Source organism: Dermacentor silvarum, chromosome 11, assembly GCF_013339745.2.
Source record: "Dermacentor silvarum isolate Dsil-2018 chromosome 11, BIME_Dsil_1.4, whole genome shotgun sequence".
Classification (NCBI taxonomy): Eukaryota; Metazoa; Arthropoda; class Arachnida; order Ixodida; family Ixodidae; genus Dermacentor; species Dermacentor silvarum.
Genome location: NC_051164.1, coordinates 109,480,171 through 109,493,526, shown reverse-complemented (window position 1 = coordinate 109,493,526; position 13,356 = coordinate 109,480,171). Strand labels below are relative to the sequence as shown.

The 13,356-nt window shown below is 47.3% G+C and overlaps 1 protein-coding gene and 1 long non-coding RNA gene across 2 annotated transcripts in view; one reads left to right on the top strand and one right to left on the bottom strand.

Annotated features, from left to right (window-relative positions):
- LOC119433098 (uncharacterized) overlaps positions 1 to 6,551 on the bottom strand; it is a 42,273-nt gene extending 35,722 nt beyond the window's left edge. Inside the window, exon 1 of the mRNA XM_037700238.2 lies at positions 6,421 to 6,551. The gene's annotated coding sequence lies outside the window, so the exon portion shown is untranslated. The remainder of the gene's footprint in view (positions 1 to 6,420) is intronic.
- LOC125941437 (uncharacterized) overlaps positions 1 to 13,356 on the top strand; it is a 95,340-nt gene that overhangs the window by 80,336 nt on the left and 1,648 nt on the right. The gene's annotated exons all lie outside the window — the stretch shown is intronic.

Sequence of the window (13,356 nt, the reverse complement as noted above, 5' to 3'; positions counted from 1 at the left end):
ACATACACATACCTAAATGTATAAACGGAACCTCACGGCGACGCCGACGGCAAACATTCGCTTGGAGTGTCCATATTAATTGCTATCGCAGTAAAACAGATGACCGAATGTCAACGCATGTTGGCGCCGTGCAGACGGTCGTTTTAAAGAAAGAGCACCGATGGCAAACAAACGACAGCTCTGGTACTGGGTAGCACAGAATACCGTTCTCCGTTCTGTTGCAAATTCTGTTTTCGTTTCGGTTGTAGTGTAGACAGTGTATGCCTCTGCACACACACACACACACACACACACACACACACACACACACACACACACACACACACACACACACACACACACACACACACACACACACACACACACACACACACACACACACACACACACACACACACACACACACACACACAAAGCCGCTTTTACACCTTTTGACAGGTGCAAACTGTTATGCACACTGTTCGCACTGACAATTTACAGCCAGTGGAACAAAGAAAGCGTCCGCAGCATTCGATCTCTCTTGATTTACATCCTCCCTTTGCTGAGAGGGCGACTGAATTGTTCCCACGATGCCCGTACGTGAAAGTACAACGTAAACATCGGTCCGCCACGCGAATATGTACACAGCACACCTGGGAAACAGGTCAGGTTCGCAAAGCGGAGCTGGTGTTTGCGTCCGAAGTGGCCGGAGGCCGACCGTAAAGAGTTTATCGTCTGCGCCGCGCACAGAGTACGTCGTCTGCTTTTATTGCTGAAACGCCGTACATAGACCGTGCACATGCACAGACAACACATCCCTAAAGTTTAACGCACATTCGCTTCGCGGCCGTAACACGATTGCAACTGTGTATAACGGTGGTCGTCACAGTAGTGCGGTTTTAAGAGAAGGAAAGATGCACTTAAGAAGCAGAGATGAAAGGAGACGATAGAAGAACGAAAACAGAAAGCAGACGATACGTCTGGAGAGTGATGCACAGTAAAGCCAGAATAGAGGGGCGTTAATGCATAGCAGACGAGACACCCGAGAAGTGCCGTTCTGCTCTATTCGCTATACCGTAACGCGACTGGCACGCTGTAACTGTGGTCGTTGCAGAAAGAGGAGCCGGGCAACAGAATGAACAAGAAAAAGACGATCGTATACTGAAGAAAAGGCGAAAGCAGACGATATATATATATATATTTGTCGAAGGCCGCATAGCAGACAATCTATTTGTCTGCGTGCAGACGAGACCACCGTGACCGCGACCTCCGCTGGGGCAGGAAGAGAAGTTTGGAAGGGGCGCTCGGGGCTGCGCGATGGAAGGTTTCGCGCCGATGAACTTCGGCATTCCGCGCCGAGGCGCTTGCGAAAGGCAGCCCGTTCCTGCATCGCATAAACGAAGCGAAACCGGCCTCGCGCGCTATAGTGGCGCCGTGAGAAAGCGGCGGCGATAGCGCGCCGCCTTGCCCCCGAAACTATCTCTGACCCGAGAAGTCCTCCGGCAGGCGCGCGTGGCGTGTAGCTCGGCCACCTAAACTGTTCAGCGCAAGCCACGGTGAACAGACGCGCGAACGATTTGGAGGTCGTGAAAGCGGCATTTTCCTATACCGACTATATAGCGCTGCTTTGTTATTTCGTGCCGCTCCAGCGCGCCGCTACCGCGTTAACCGTTGCCGCCACTGCCCGCGCACGGTATATATAACTGCGCAGTGTGTCGAGTTATGCGACAATTAAGCGCATTAACGGCACCTAGAAACCGCACCTGTGGTAATGTTGCATGCACTCTAGGTGTGTTTAAACAACTGTGTTTAACAACTGTGTTTGCGCGTGTGTTGCGTGTATGGAGAAGTGGTGGGCAGATAACTAAACGCACGCGCGTTAAACTGCCGCGTGCATACGCGTGGCTTCGCGGGAAATGACATCGTGGATCGCTGCATGCAGCGCCCGCCCGTCTGCGTATATAGTGCAGTGCCGCTAGACTGGTGCAGTAGCGGTTCAGGTTCGAAACCAGCTGCTGCCGGTTTCGAATCTAGTTGCGAAAACTAAACGGCACCAGGACCTCGAAGCTCCACAATGCGCAGGATCGATGTCCCTAACTGTTTCAAGTGCTAAAACTTCACTGGCGCAGCTGTGGGTGAGAAAGTGCATCACGGTACAACGATAGGCGTTTGAAGCTGTCACGTGACATCGGGGGAAGCTGTCACGCCTTTGCAGTTTTGTATATATCCACAAGTCAGCTTCTCTTGCATGGTCTGTCCCCTTCATTCCATAAGCACGTTCAGCTCAAAGGCATAATGACCAAAGCGTCGGAGAGATGACGCTATTACGTAAACTACCGGTTTCGCTATATTTGGTGAGTGATTGTGTTAAATTATTATGCTTTGACCACATCTGAAAGAGCAACAGGAGTAAAAACAAAAAAAAGTGAAATCACGGCTTGGCGCATGCAGGACAATGCAGCGAAAAAGTTTTCGGAAAAGAAAGCTGCTCTGATTGAATTTCGTTACACCGAGCTTTTTTTTTTTTTTTTTTTCCAATGTATTACAATGTGAAGGGGGTGCGGGGGGGGGGGGGGGCGCTGAAGCTGCGAGATTTTACAAAAAGTTTGAGTGACATGCTCTGCTGTTTGATTTTACATTATTTCGCTCTTTCTTCGTGAAAGCTCAGCGCCGGCTACTATGGTGCCAGATATTTAGCCGTTGCAGAAACTCGTCATGGAACACGAAAATGACGAGGAAAGACTGCTAATTGAGGCTCATTCGTTGTACTGATCACTTCGTTATAGCGCTGTTGGCTGCACCGCTACCAAACTGTGCTTGATTACAGGTGTTCGTTGTTGATTCAAGGTGTCGCGCTTTCTCCAAGGCGCCCTGACGCCTAAATTAATCCAGCTGTCTTGATCGACCTTTTCCCCACCGCAAACGTTTCCTCAATCATTCTTAAAGATCAAGGCCGTGGCAGGGTGACTGCGTCCTTATACAAGAACAATTTTTATTTCTCCGTTCAAGCGATGGAGAGAGGCTCGAACCAAAGGCGAAAAAAAAAAAAAAAAAAAAAAAAGCTTGACGAGCGTTTACCTATTCACCTTTGCGTGGATATTGCGACCTATTGCTGCACGAGCCGCCATCTAGCGAACGTTCCTTGAGCTATTATTAAACATATCGCCCAACGTACCGAGATGCGCCAACGCGCATTTCTCAGATTGGATTTTGAATAAGGCTGCACAACTTACGGCTCACGGGCGGCGTCCGGCCAGCAAGCCAATTTCTAAATGGCCCGCGGCCGAACTCAGTCTTCCTGTGGCGTGCTGGTGCTCCAGTGAGCACACGGTCATATCAAATAAAAACTTCAATTTTGCCTCCAAACACTATACGCAACATGAACCGTTGTCGGTGCCAAGCTCATTAAAAGAAAAAAGCGTGGGACCTTTTGTTGGAAGCAGATAAAGGCGCGTGACCACCGAATGTATTCGCCTAACTGCCAATTGGCTCAGCGTCCGTATAATTGAATGAAGCACATTTCTCTGTATGTTTGGATTGAATGAGTGCAGGCGCTGGCGTCGGTAACGTAATACATTTGTAACCGCGAAGGCGATCGCGCCTGCTAACCGTTGCGTTTTAAATGCTATTACCATTGTTTCGGAACTTCACCCAGTTTGTGTCTGTCTGTCCCTCTCTCTTTTCTCGTTATTTATGCTTAGTGGTACAGGAAGGGGTAGTTTTACTTTATTTTCTTTTAATAATTTTTCTCGTATTGCCCCACTTTAACGAATGCATTTCTCTGTGTCCTTGGCTCACCTCTTTAACGTTAACTTGGGTCACTGTGTGGTCCATGGTTTAATGGGTAGAGCATCGGACTTGGGTCCCTGATAATGTGACACTCCATGGGTATGTGCCGTGCATCACGCCAACTTGTGTCACTTCAGCATGTGCCGTTCTTCAATTTATTTCTACCACGCACACTTGCGGGTCACTCGTTATGTGTCCAGAGGAAATCGCGAGACAGGAGCCAAGCTGCAGTTCGCGTTTCATACATGACGCGTCTCGGTGGTGGCAGCACGGTGTGTCGCATTAACGTCGACAGTCGTCCTCGGATGGTTTATACCGGGCCTCTTTATCAACTTTGGCAAAAATGTTTTTATCACGCCAGTGCATCGGTTGCAAGCGTCAATCATGATTTTAAAAATAGATATAAAGTTGATGACCAACGACGAGGTACGTGGTATTTGTGCAACGCCGATAGAAATAACATGGAGAGCTGTATATAGCGGGCGAGCTTGAAGTGATCCGTTGTGAGCAGCACGCAAACGAGAGATGACTAAGGAAAGAGCAGGAAGATCGCTGGTCCTGCGCTCTTTTGTTAGTCCTGGTCGACGAGTCCTGTGGTCATTCCTTATATAGTCCTAATCGGCTATAGCACTGATCCTGTGCTTGTTCCTTAGCCCTGGTCGACGACTCGTCGACCAACAGGAAGGAAGGAAAGAAAGAAATCACGTGTGGCTCATACCCGCGTTGGATATCATGGATATGAGCCGCCGAGAACACGAGCGGAAGAGATCTCACAGGATCCTGACGCTACCGTGCAGTGTGCCGCGGCTAAGGATGCTGTGGCTCATACGCTAGTCTATGATGATGGGGCGGACTTGGCGCAGCAAACGCACTAACTACTTGGCCATCTCGCCGGGCGAAAACAAGACGCCGGCGTCCTTGCTCTTTGACGAACATGCCGAAGACGCTCGATATAATCAATGATAATATATAAATTCACTACAGCAGGCCCACCATAGTCACGGCTTCGCTGGCTTCCCTCTTCACAGTAGTGGAAGGGCTCTGAATTTTTATATAGTCCTTGTCGACTAACGCTGGTTCTGTGCTCGTTCCTTATAGTCCTGGTGAATGAGCGCTGATCCTGTTCTCGTTACTTATATAGTCCTCGTCGATGAACGCTGTTCCTGTGCTCGTTCCTTGTGTCCTGGTCTTGTTATCTTCATTATAGTGCTGGTAAATTTGCGCTTGTAGTACTCGTAGACGAGCGCCGACCTTGTGCTTGACTAGACATTGCAGCTAAACAAAAAAGAGCTCATAAACATGCATGCAGTGTTCGCCGTAGCTAAAAGACACGTAATGGCAGCAGTTTCTCATTCGGTTTTGTAGGAATCTTGATTTGATAGCAACAATTAAATACGGAAACAATAACAATGCCTTGAAAGCTGGCGCATGTTCTCCTTAATGACTCTGAACAAGAGTAGCCCTCCATTGTCAATGATCGGCGTGACACATGATTGGTTGAGGACAACAACAAATACGGTGGCACAAAATACAGATTGCTTTTCCGCAACAAAAGGATGGAACGTGTCTCACTAGGGTGCGGTCCATGTGGGTCCCAGGAAGTTCATATTGGTCCTCGCTGGGTTGTGCAGCTCTGCTCTAGAACAATGCTCTTCGGCCCAAAAGCACCTTCATCTTACCCAGTGCCGAAGCTAGCAAACATTTGCCCCGTGGGGTAAGTTTCACACGCGCATGTGTCACACCTGACTGCGCTAAGCGTACATGTATCGCCGACTAGATGCCCACGCGAACGCCTTCTTCCTAGCTCACTGGCCAACGCGGCTAAAGTATGATAATGCTTGCTAATTGGTAATGACATCACCGTGGCTACAAATTGTCACTTAGCCAGCGTGAGCTGCGCCGTCTGTTCAGAAATATTAATCCACCTGTCCAAACACGCGCTACTATTACAAGCGCTTTCCCCCCAAAGTTACTTCCACGCTGCTACACTCCATTAAAATACGCACACTGCATGTACTACGGCGTCATCTTTATTGCTGTCCTCCAGACAGCAGATGGCGTCGGAGCACGAAGTAGGCGTTCTGTCGCCGCAAAGGAAGACGATGCACTCTTGGTCGCTTCTAAATCTTATTGCCATTAAGGTATCTAGATAAAAAGATTGTCCGCAACGAATTTCTCGAAATCATGCTGTTGTATTGCCGACGTCGGAAGCGATCCGAAACATGCCATGCTGCGTGTTTATGGACATAACCTATTACGCCCGCTACCCTGACTGGCTGACGCGGGCTTTGACGGCCATAACGGTAAATCTGATTGAGGAAACGATCTATATGACCACGGCCGCTGGATAAAAAAAATTAAAGAATAGGTGCCACCTGGCACGTCACGCGGGCGCTGTAATGGGAGCGAACGTCTCAGCCGTGGTTGCATTCTCGGCCGCTTGGCTGGGCTGGACGGCGCTGGCCGACGGACATGGGACGCGTCGGCTACCACGGGCGACGGCGTTCCAAACGCGTTCCTGACGCATTTTCCACGCCTATCCCAGACAACAGTCCCCGACTGGTGTCGCCGCGGCGGATGACACCGTTTTCGATGCACGCGGCAGGCCGGGCTACGACGAAGTACGTCTTTCGGCACCGCTATGCAACTCACCGGGCAGGTCCTTGTGCTGTCAGCTGCGCCGGCTGCTGTCCCCGGGGTCTTTCACGGATTGTAAAAGAATTCAGCGATGCCGGTGGGCTCCGAAGGTGGTCGCGAGCATGCCGCAAAAAGCCCTGTTCTCGCGCGCGAGCCCACGGGACTGTGAGCCGCGCGGCGCTGTGACGTCAGTGAGTGACGTCCGATGATGATGATGATGATGTCCTCAGCACATGGCTCGTACCCACTTCGGGGCATTGGCCAAGAATTGAGCACCTGAACTTCTAGATATGGATTCTGAAACTACAGTTAATGTGCAATTTAGTAATCAGAACAGACAGATTAATTTTCCTGAACTGCATAATTTATGATAATAATGCCATGAATTAAAACTGAAATATCTCTGAGAGAATTGTAAAAGTAGGGATTTAAAATTTTATTCGTTTTGTTGATTGAATGAAACCACAAACGGCATCAAACACGTCCCTGTGGCTAAAGCCAAATACCGAGGCACCGAAAGTGAGTACTGTTTCTGATGTTAAATTTACCCGTAATTTAGCAAGCGGTATTTCAAGAAGTCTTTTTCTTTGTAATTTATACCGACGACATATTAAGAAATAGTGTTCTACGGTTACAGTGGCGATATCGCCAGACCAGCCCTGTGTAAATATAGGTTTAATGGTGGGACACGACAACGTAATTTTGTAAGGAAGACTTCCGATTGTCTTGATGGACACCAATGAATTTTCCACGGAAGTTTTAGGTGCTGAAATTCAGTCCGTGATGTTATTGTTTCCATGATATCTCTACGAATTGTATATTTCCGATATCTGATCGCTGTTATTTGTGCCACCACTGGAAGGACCGATAGTATCGGTCCATTCAGGGATGCTCGCGCTAATGAATCGGCCATTTCATTGAAATGTAATCCGCAGTGTCCTGGTACCCATAATAATTTTATAAGATTCAGTTGGGGGGGGGGGGGGAACTAATGTTAGAAACGTCTTTAGAGCCGGTGAATTTGTTGAAGCTGTAAGCGCTGTACAGATAGAAAGGGAATCTGTTATAATAACCGCGCTGGATTCATTTAAAGGGAGTTTCCGCAAAGCTAGAATCATTGCTAAGAGCTCAGCTTCAAATACGGGAGTAAAATCTGGCAGTCTCAAGGAGAATGACCAGCCAAGCGAAAGCGAGAAAATGCTTACGCCTGCCTTTTCGTCGTTCACGGAAGCGTGAGTGGCTATTATGTTAATTGTGTGTACGTGTGCAAGGTAATCTTGCAACATATTATTTAATAACCGGACTGAGTGAAACTTAGGGTTCTGTGGGAAAATTTCATCGAATTCAATCTGTAAATTCTGATTTGAATCGTATGATGGAATAACGTCTCGAATTTTAACATTTAAACTGTCTAATTGCTTTTGTACAAAAATAATCTGTGGGGTGTGAAAACGTGGCCAATGAGCAAGAAAGAAGGAGTTTGGGTCGTTTATAAATACATATTCAGCTCGTCTAACTGGAGAACTGTAAAATTTGAGAAATGTTTGTATTGTTAAGATGCGGAATCTGCAGGGCAATGTTGGTAGGCGCGCTTCCTGATAAAGAACATTGTTTGCTACAAGCCTAGGGAGTCCCAGGCAGAGGCGCAGGGCTTCACGCTCCAATAGAACCAGAGGCATGTATGCCTCGCTTCGTCTTCCGCAAACACGAAAGCCCACTTCACTATGAGAGATCAGACAAGCACAGTATTTAATGGAGCGAAGGTAAAAAAAAAAAAAAGGGAAGGATCCTCTTCCACTGAGAAAGTCTCGTGCAGTCCAATATGCTCGCACCACGTTACATAAGATAGTCGGTAAACAAGTTTACATGAAGGCCTATGGCATATACCCACTGCGGGGGATTGGCCAAAATCTGGTATTTACTAGAAAAGGACAAAGACGACGTATTTTCACGTAGTTATGTAACTCAAGAAATAGGGTTTCTGTATGCTCATATAATTTTTACTCCAACATTTAGATTTTCTTTTACAGGGTACTCATCTTATTTCACCTTCTGAAAAAAAAAAAAAATGCGGCAGGATCCATCTCACGATGACTGTCGACGGTAATGCGTTGCTTTGAATCAATATAGCGACGCAACGTATTACCGCTGCCGAAACGAGTTATGTAAGAGAGGTGTACTGCAGCGGGACTCCTCTTTCGCGCTTGTCTAAGAACACGAGCGCCATCTAGCGCCGTCGCCGCGTGTTTGCGCCGGTGCCTGCGAACGCCAAGTGTTCCCTCGCTTGCCGCTCACTCACTGGCACACATACTCAGTGAGCCAAGCTGGCGAGAGGTTCTTTGAAGAGTGGCACATACCCAGTGCATTCTGGCGCAGCTCGCTAACGCGTTGGCATGAAAACGTCCATTGAAAAGCTGCACGTACCGGCGGCCACGCGCTCGCAATGTCCCGTTTCAATCCGTGAGCACTGTACGTACGCTTCGTGTGCGGTCAGTGCAAAATTAAGACACCCATTGCGAACTACTGAAACGTCTTCCGAACTGCGAAACAAGCCAATGATGTCCCACGTCACCGAAATCAATCGCCGAAACTCGTCACGTAACATTTGTTACATACAGAGCCTACTCTGGTGAATAGATCGATAGGTGCTGCACTTTCAGATTCGTCGCTCGCACGAACATAAAAATTAAGTTAAAATGCGTTCTAAGCTGCATTTGCTAATGACACTTTACAGATAATGCATGTGAGCTCACAGCAATGTAATCTACCGGTTATTTCGAGTTGGAATTGTTGTGTCACTACCCTTTTAGCTATGAAACTCGTATGCTGGCGATGGCAGTGCAATGGCATCGCCACAGTGACGGTTCGATCACCACCGTCCAGATGACTGTTTCCGATATTAGTCTGCATTGTCTTGCTTTTTAGCGCCGAAATCGCAGAATAAACATTGTTTTTTTTTCTTTCGTATATTAAGCTCGTTTAGCGCTGCTGGACAGTGCTGGTTGATATGATGCCAGCAGGCTTTGCGCAACGAAAAATCCACGCCAGACGACGGCTCGGCACATGCAACAGGAAAAAAAAAAAAAAAAGCGAAAAAAAAAAAATGTCGCAGTTTCGCATGAAAGCCGAAGTATTGTGTACAGCCTTACGAAGTAAAAATAGTAGTTTTATCGGCCGTGTAAGTTTGTAAACATAGGCATACTAACTAAATTAACAAGCATGGTGTTACGCACGCACTAGCAAACATGAACACATCGCACTCGACGACCGTGGAAAGTCGCTGTCAAAACGCTGGAGTGAGGAAGCGCGGTTGCAGCATCGAGCGATTTGACCCTTGTGCTGCGTCTCGCATCAACGCGAACTTAGGCACGCAAACACAGCGGAGGGAGGACTCTGGCCCCGCCGCAGATGGCTTTCAAGATACAGCCGCCCGGGCGTGCGCGCACGGCGTACACGGCGTACAACGTACGCGCCACCCTGCCCTCTTCCCCTCCCCGGAACCTTGCGGTCCGGCGGGGGCGCGGAGTAGAACCCCCCCCCCCCTTCCCTACGGAGTGATGCGCACGCACGGCTGGAAGACGGCGCGCTTTCTTCCCGCCCTTGCGTGCGCGAGATTGAGCCGCGATCGCCGGCTCACACTCGCACATACAGCATACGGTGATGATTTTGTCGCCTATACAGAACCTCACGGCGACGGCAGAAACACACCTGGAGTGTCCATATAACTTGCTATCGCAATAAAATCGCGCCACCATAGCTAATGTGTGCAAGTTTGTTCGGCATCTGCATGACGCTTAGCCCGTTTCGCCACGGCTTCTGCCTGAAGTAGAGTTAATGCGGGAGCCATATACAGTAACTCTATTGCAGTCTAGCTGTGAGCGCCGAAGCGGGACATCACGCGCCACCTGTATTCATATTGTGACGCCACACCTGTATCCTAAGGTGTGACGTCACATTGCCCTCACCATCATTACACACCCTTTCTCATTTTGGTTCCTTTTCTGCACTAGTCACATCACACACTTCCCTGCTCCTCTTCCACGCCACGAGGTAACCGACAGATGCTGCCGGGTTTTTGTTTGCACGAGCGTTCTGATGCTGATGCATTAAAAGTGGTCCTAGATTGTCCCAGATAAAACCGGTAGACCACGATCGTTTATATCGCGACGAGCTTAGCTCCTGCGAACACGACGTGTGGATCTTCCTCAAGAACTTGGTTCACTTTGCATGCAATATGGCAGTCCTTTGTGCAACTCTGTACCTGTAAGGAGCAGAATATACGGTAACTCGAGTAAAATCTAGCGAGCCTGTATACACGCGCGCGTATCTAGGCTCCCTAGTAAAAATGAGGAACCATTATACTAAGTGTGCCAGAATTCTTAAAAATTACCTGTAGCAGATAGCATGATTCTAATCCTCTAACTGGATTGCTTGAAGACGTGGACATTATTTGCACAATAAACCAAAATGCATAGCTAATTACCATTCGATTAAATGGGTCCTGAACCACTCCTCTGGCTTGGGGAAAAAACAGTCTGCAGATAGCACACGCTTCTGTAAACTTCTCAGCCAAATTTTTCAGTCGTGCGCAGCGTGTGGAGCTCCTAAGCGGAGTGCACAAAGCGAGCCTTTTCTCGCATGCTTTCTTTTCAGCAGAAGCCTGCTCCTCACTCTTTTCCAAACGCTTTATTTCGTAATATAGCAGATTCCCATACATGTATGCTATTGGCTAATAACTGACATCATTCATGTATTCTATTGGCTAATAACTGACATCATTCAAGAAGAGTGTTTGTATCAGTGCGTTTCTTCCTACTGTTACTGTGTATATTTATAGACGCAGGTTAATAAACAGGTATTAAACAGGCTGAAGAGAAAATTGGCTTTCGAATTTTGATAATAATTACGTACTTCTGGAAGAAGCTAACTATTGTCTGCTCGTATGCAGTGCTTAAATTCAGGCCCTGGCTCCTCCATTTTATAAGGAGGGGCACGGCCCCCCCCGCCCCCCTCCCTCGCCAGGCCAACTGTAGCACTGCGGCACCTATTCGACAAGTGCTGGACTTGAATATACAACCAGTAGTGCCTTGTGTGGAACAATTTTAACTCTCCAACTTTTTCGATTAATGATTTAATTGCACTTAATAGATTGATGTGGTGTGAGCAAAAATAGACAAGCAGGTATTGTCGTACCGCTGGAAGCATTTCCCCGAAGCAGTGCACGCGACGGTAACCACCCATCTTCGACAGAGATTTTTGGCACAGCATACAGTATACTGTGTTATGAGCCAGCTGAGTGTGAAGCTATTTGCCCGTGAAGGTTCACCTTGGTTTCTTTAGGTTACCAGTTGATCTTTATTCGTTTAGTTCTGCATTATACGAGTGCTGTGTTATACCAAAGATGCATGCATTTTGTCCACTTTTGTAAGTACGTAGGTGTGAAGCCATAAAACATACTGTAGTGCTTGAGGTTGTCATTGAAGCAAGGCAACCAATGTTCTTTGTTGCAGCTAGACTTATTTGCTTTGAGTTCATATAAATCCTTACCTCAAGAGGTATATTGGAAAAAACATTTCCAAAATGCGAATTTTTTTTTAAGTGCTTGATTGAATTGCCACATTAAATAAAAAATACACTCACAACAATATATTTATTTGTAGTACACCCATAAAGATTTAATTCTAGAGAAAGTTGGCTTCACTACACTGCTTGAAGTTGGCTTTTTCAGCACTGATTGTGATGTAATGAAATGTAATGTAATGAAATTACAATGTAAGGAATTGTAATGAAACTGACCTTCACATAGAATCACATTTAGTGGTGTAGGAAGGCCCCAGTACGGTACACATCACACCCAAGGAGTGCCATTTCACAGTCTTCACAGCGCGTATGCGTTTCATTCTTTTAAAATTTTTCTTTGTCCTTAATATCAAAATAACTTTTTCACTGCCGGATCCTGCGAGTCGACGCTTCACTGATATATATATATATATATATATATATATATATATATATACGAGTGTGTGTGAGTGCGCGCACGCCATACTGGTCGCCGTCGTATGAGCCCTCCCCCCTCCGCTGAAAGAAGACTGTAAGCCCTCCGTGTAGGAATTAAACTTTGGCAACCCTGCTTATCGGTGTCGTAGCCATCGGGTCTCACTAATTTTGACTAGTTTTGAGCACTCGACGAGCCTCAAACCAAGCGAAACTTAAGGTAGTACAGCCGGACTAGAGCATATAAGCGCAAGCGTTCACTCGAGCCCTGTCGTCCACAAAGCAAACGGTGCGCATACGCACTACAGTTGCATGCAGCTGCGGTCTGCTATGTAGCATAAATACCATGGCTGCCGCAGGGTGCCACGAGTCGACTGCCTGAGCGCACTGTAGCTCGCTAAGGACAACTGTGTTTGGCTCGTCGTATCCTCCAAAATCTGAAGTAGTGGCATCTTCGTGAGCATCCAAAATCAAATATGAACTGCGCACCACGGTGACGTTCAGTAAGTGGGGTGTTGTGGGCATGTCCCGCTCCGCTGTAGCCTTCGCTGTGCAAGTCATTGAAGAAGGAGCGGAAGCTTCGCGGAAAGGGTGTTTGATTGCCAATAACTCCGGTTCTGTTGAACGCATTGAAGTATATTTTGTGGCAAAGTATTTCTGAAATAGTCTATTTTAACTTCAAATGCATTTCTGGATTTCAATAAAAAGTGGTTCAGGGCCTTTAAAGTTATTATCTAGTTACTTTTGTGCTTGTGAGTTTGCAGGGCATATGCACTTGGAATGAATTCTGAGCATTGCACTGGTTTTGAAGCCCAAACAACCACCTTGCTAAGCAGAATTGTGTCATGGTAGTTAGGAAACCTCTCTATTAGGCCATTATGAATAGGCCTAGCACGTGACATGGAAATAGACTTCGCAGCGGAAAAAGAAATGTTTTTAAGCATTCTGAGGTGAGTG